The following is a 6,048-nucleotide window of genomic DNA, read 5'->3' as shown; positions in this document are numbered from 1 at the left end:
CAGATGTTGTATAAGGACTTAGAAGGAATTGATGAGTGATGAAAATCCCATTCAAACCTTCTTTTTTATTGAACTCATAAGTTAAGGCATGGGTTAGTTGGAATGGATTTGGAAATCCTACTCAGACCATTCACAATTTCATATTTTGACTTGAATTATGGTGAAGGTATCTTCCCAGCTGTTTCATCGTCTTTGTGAAAAGCAGCATGTGTAATGGAAGAGTCCTAGAACCCAAGTCAAGAGACCACCTCCAGTTATTGCCCTGCCATGATTCAGCCTGTCCATGTCTCAGTTTCCTTTAATGTAAAAGACAGGATTGGACCAAGTAACTTCAAAGTCCTGTCCAACTCTGCCAAATAAGATTCTCTATCTCCTACTGGATTGCCTTTCTCAGTTGAGGAGCGTCACTCTATGTGAATTCTCATATAGAGCCCTCATACAACAATAGTATAGTCATCTTTTAAGCTGGATCATTATAGTCCTTCCCTGGACATTCTACTGCTCTGTTTCATTTTTAGGAAGCTCAGAAGTAGAATTGCATTGCAGCTTTGTGCAAAGGTAAGGATAATACGATAAACTTTGTCCTATACCCACTTGATGATACCACACGATAGTGTCACATTTGATAACACATTTTGTTTTCTATCCATCCTAAAATGTAAATTAGCTTGCTTAATTTTTAGAAAAGTTATCACTATAGTAACTGGGATGGGACTAATATTTATCCTAAACAAGTTAACACTACTAAAAAATCTAAAATGGGGATGGTTTTAGAGAAGTTCAGTTGAAGTTTTCACTATTTTCATAAAGCCAGCTTTTTGTTATTAATATATGATATAATAATATGTATATATTGTATGTAAACTAACAAGTGGTGCTCCTTAATAGCAGTAATAATTAATATAATCCAAATTATTTGTTCAAACCAGCATTTGAATACTGGCCATATGGCTCAAACAGAGCTGTATCCAACCTTATATTTTATAGGCAAATTCTCCCTTATTTTCCCAAAGAGGTAAAATGAAAACTTCTGAATGATACACAGGCAAATAATTTTTTTTGGTTGAATGACTGCTTCTTTGTGTGAAAGAGTGCCTTTGAAGCTGACATCCGTAAGACTGAAACTGTCTTTAGATATTTAATCTGTATTCATTTCATTGGGTTACTCTTCCCCTAACCCGGGAAATTAAAAGACAACTGGCTTCTCCCTGTCTTTAGGTCCTTGGTTTTAAAAACAAAAATGAAACAAACAAGAATTTAGATATGAGTCACCTCTACTCAGTTGAATTACTAAATTTCCTATACTTTGGGTTTTGGAGAACTGGGTACATCTACTTGTTCCTTCTTTCTTTGGATTTCCGAATTTAACTCAACTTATTCTTTAATTCTGATTGGCATCACTGTCTTAGAAACAGCAATTTCTTATAAGAGATTGTGAAAACAACCATTTACCAACACTTTTTGGACAGAATGGCATTTGAGGCATGTATGAATATACAGTGTTTTGGTTTGGGGGTGGTTTTTTTTTTTTAAGTAAAACCATGCCCAAGGGTAGTGTCTTCAGGAGAGATCAACAGTAGTTCTTTATGGTCCTTTTCTGAATTGTAACATACTTGGAGCTTAGTATCACGTAGATTTATGCTGAATTATTTCCTTCGTGTCCTTAACCACATTGAATTTCCATCTGTCACTTTTATCACTAACACAGCTTAGCTCTTCCTTAAAGTTTATTTTCACTATCAACTTTTCACTTACAGTTAACTATGAGCTTAAGATTTTTATTGTGTACCATTTGCTCTGTCATGGTCATTTATAATGACTTTAGTAATATCAGCCTACGTGTTAATATCTGGAAGGCTCACGGTTTGAGATGTAGTTATTTCCCCTAATTTTGTTTTCTTTCTGTCTCTTAAGCAACTTCTATATCCACGATTCAAAGCAAAATGGCTTTTGGTCCCATGATGACTGATTTTAAAACTTTTTTTTTTTTTTTTTTTTTAGTCTTTGGACTAGCAGTTGTTTAAAAGCCTTTGAAAAATCTAAAGGAAATTATACTCTCTGGCTCCCCTTCTTTCATACATATATTTATCCCCTTGACATAAGCCCAGTTTTCTTTGGGATCTCACGTTGCTCTACCCATAATAGACTGTATGCTTTTAAGTATTAAGGGCTACTCCCCTTATCATAGCCTCTTCTGGTTAATGAAGTTAAATTAGAAATCCAGTATTTTGGTATAGTGGCCCTTTCCAGACACACCTGTTTCTCATCCACCCACCCTAAGACACATCATTAAGACTTGTGTGCATGTTTGTATGTGGTTTTTCAAACCTCTATATTAATGTCTTTTGGTGGTGGTGATTTGGTTCTATCACTAACAGGTTCAGTGACCCTAGAGCTCCATTTGCTGTAAACACGACTCGGTAGCTGCATGATTACAGCCAACTCCAAAGCTGTTGTTTAATGTAATCTTTAAACTCTGAAATCAGGGAGGGGCGCCTGGGTGGCTCAGTTGGTTAAGCGACTGCCTTCGGCTCAGGTCATGATCCTGGAGTCCCTGGATCGAGTCCCGCATCGGGCTCCCTGCTCAGCAAGGAACCTGCTTCTCCCTCTGACCCTCCCCCCTCTCATGTGCTCTCCCTCTCTCTCGTTCTCTCTGTCTCAAATAAATAAAAAATAAATAAATAAATAAACTCTGAAATCAGGTGTGCAGAGAGGCCAAAGGTTACAGGCAAATGAGCTAAAGAGGAACCGATGCCAAACTCAAGTCATGATTCAAATGTGCTGAGAACATTCTCTGTACTTAGAAGTTTTTGACCCACTTCCTCCAACCCTCCCATTTTAAATGGCAATTACAGAGTGGGCATTTCTCTAGCCTATTCCTCAGAAGAGGGTGAAGCAAAGCATCCATTCATTCTGCTGAATTCCCAGGGAGGATTGCTCCAGGCACAAAGAAGACTGGGGAATGCAGGTGAGTGGATGAGGGTGTTTATTCTTTCTGGGTGGCCTGTGAACAGGGAATGTGTGGAGGAAAGGAGTTGGGTTGGTGTGTGCTATAAACGTTTTCTAAGCTGGTGAAGGAGCTCCAAGGGAGTGACTACTGATCCCTGCTACTTGGAGGATGAGTCATGGGCCTGAGGGCAGAGCCTGCTACAGGGAGGGGCCTGAGTCTGGCCCACAAAGTTCCCCAGGAGCACCAATGAGCAGATAAATATTTTCCTGGCAGTTTAACCAGGCCTCTCAGAGGGCAATTACCTCTGAACAATGCAGATGGAAATTCAGAAGGAGAGTGGGAGCTGAGTCACTTTATTCCACTGAGTAAGATGGAGGTTCTAAATCTGCTCACAGACCAGGGGGCTCCCAAACACCAGGGAGAAAGTTCATTCTCCTCTGGAAAGGGTGGCTGTGAGTGACAGACCATGAGTTACTGTGGTAGAGTCCACAAAGTCAGCAAGAGACTTTCGCCATCAGAGAAGTAGACAGTCCCAGGGAGAAAAAGGAAAATGCAGAAGGCAGAGAAAGGAGGGACCCTTGGATGGGACTCTTCCAGCCACTTCTAGAGGGTTTTCTTGTTGAGATCGATTTGTGGTGAGGATGAGAGACTCATCCACTGTTGGCATCAAAAGAACCCTAAAGATCTTTGTGTCTCACACCCTTACTTGTCTCAGTGGAGCCTGCAGAGGGGAGATGATTTGCCTGCTGTCACACAGCTAGTTACCGACTGTGGATTAACACAGACCAGGGTTCATCTCTAGGATTTAAGCAAATATCTGTTGAGCTTGTGCTCCTTACAAAAGGTTGAAGGTGACTTGCCGTAAAATGCAAGGACTGAGTTAACAGAGTATGTGTGGGCAGATTATTTTGGGGACAGGAGGAGGTGGTGGTCAGACTTGTGGAATTGTTAGTAGCCAGATTTGGGGATGGAACTGAGCTGGGCCAGGCAACAGACTGGAACATAGATAAGGTGTGGTTTTCATAACTGTTTATCATCCTAGCACAGCAGGGCCTTGAAGAACTGGAGGGTCTCAGGAGCGCACATGCACACATGCATGTGTGTGTGTATGTGTGTGTGTGTGTGTGTGTAAAGAGGTGGCTGTTTAGGGTAGGAGAGGACACAAGAGGATCTTTACTAGAAGATGGAATTCATACAGAGACTGGGCTTTCTCCTTGAAATTAAATAAAACTGGCATTAACAAATGGGGAAAAGAGATGGAATTTTCCAGTTGAAAATCAAGAAAAATGGATATCTAAAATATTTTTTTAAAAACATTGGTCCTTTAAATTGGTTCCGGGGACTTTTTTTTATTCACTGGGTATGAAAATGTACCTGATTTCACCAGTTCAATTAGGAGTTAAAAGAATTAATAGAAAAGTCAAATCAAACTGAATTATGAGCAAGAAGGGGAAACAAACAAGTGGACAAATAGGAATGCTTGGAAACATAAGATGCTTATTATTGTTGAAAATAATAACAGATTGCACCCCTGGCAAGCGACAAGCATATGGCTTGGGACAAGGGTGCCAAGCTGGAGAGAAGGATGCACCGGATAGAATTTGATGAAACGGATGACGTAATCTGCAGTCGGGCGAAAGTGCACCAGAAAGGACCATGGGATCTCTGTGGGTGGGAATTCCATTCTCAGATAATAAAACCGTGGCAGAGGAATGTACTTGAGGCAACTTGACCAGAGTAGAGACTGAGAGACAAATAAAATGTGAAAGCTGCAAACGAAGACACAGAGGCTACAGTGCGGAGGGAGGAACCAGCTCCTCTGGACTTTTGTATCTTGTCAATCACACTCCGAGATGCCTGGGCACTAAGACCCAGAGTCAACTTGACATTCTCTCCTCCCTGCCCACACAGTCAAATTCCGTTAATTGGTTCATAGCATCGCTCACACTGACTGTTTCCTTCTTGTTCCCCTGCCACTGTTTTAGTCTCAACACCGAATTCCCGGACGCTGGAGTGACTTTCCCACTGGTCTGTCTACTCCCAAATTTTTGACTGCGAACTTCCTGGAGGAATGTGCTATAACAATCTTAAATTTGACAGTGTCTACCACATAACAAGGCTTGTCAGAGCCAGATACGACCTGGCATCCAGCTCCCACAGTACCCCCACACTCTGCCCCTTACACGCCCTTCACTTCGCTCTCCACCTACTCTGTCCACACATTCCAACACCCTTTCCAGTTTGGGAAGATGCTGCCTCTTCTCCCTCCTCTCCCTGCAGGACTCTCAAATCAAACTAAACACTTCTGAGTCTTTACATCATTTAAATGCAGACCTCGGATCTATGGAAGGATCTGATTCTAAATCTAATCCAGGTTACACCCATTGTTGGATTGTGCTCTCCCCACCTTCTGACTTCCTTTGTGTCTCCTTCTAAAATGATCAAAATACATTGCTTCTTGAAGCTGGCGCCCCCTGACGTACGTTTACATCCTGTCCAAAATGTATTTCTTTTGCAACTTTGGGCAAATATTTAAACCTGTCTAAGCCTCGGATTTTCACCTGTCGAATGAGTAATATCTTCCAAGATTGTTGTGAAATGAAATTCCCTATTAGAGAGCTAGGTACACAGTAAATGCTCAATAAATGGTTACCATCATCATTAGTATTTTGTCTGAGGACCAATTTCTGGGCAAAGTAAGTAAGCTCTTTCAGTTCCTCATGTGATCTTGTAAAGCGAACAAACACACAAAGTTATCTATCATTAATAGCCTTTTACCTACGAAGGCTCTGTCAATTTTTTAAATGATATGTTGGCATTCAGGAAGCAAGACTCTTTTATTTGCATTTAGCGAAGTAGAAAATAAATAACCTAAGAGTTCTCTCTAGACTTGGTTAAGGTATTCTTAGAAAATTATTTAAACCTCAGTGTCCTCCTCTGTGAATTGGGATAATTATATATATTGTGCACAATTATTTTTCCAACCTCCTTTCTAGACCTACTGACCCAGTTGGGCTTTTGATCTTTGCCCATTCAACACCTCTTCCAGATCTTTCCACCACTACTCTTAGGCTGTTCCTTATCTTCCTCAATGCCAC

This window comes from Leptonychotes weddellii, chromosome 12, assembly GCF_054177405.1.
Source record: "Leptonychotes weddellii isolate Sample4059 chromosome 12, ASM5417740v2, whole genome shotgun sequence".
Classification (NCBI taxonomy): domain Eukaryota; kingdom Metazoa; phylum Chordata; class Mammalia; order Carnivora; family Phocidae; genus Leptonychotes; species Leptonychotes weddellii.
The sequence above is the reverse complement of the archived record's forward strand: the minus strand, read 5'-3'. Positions refer to the sequence as shown.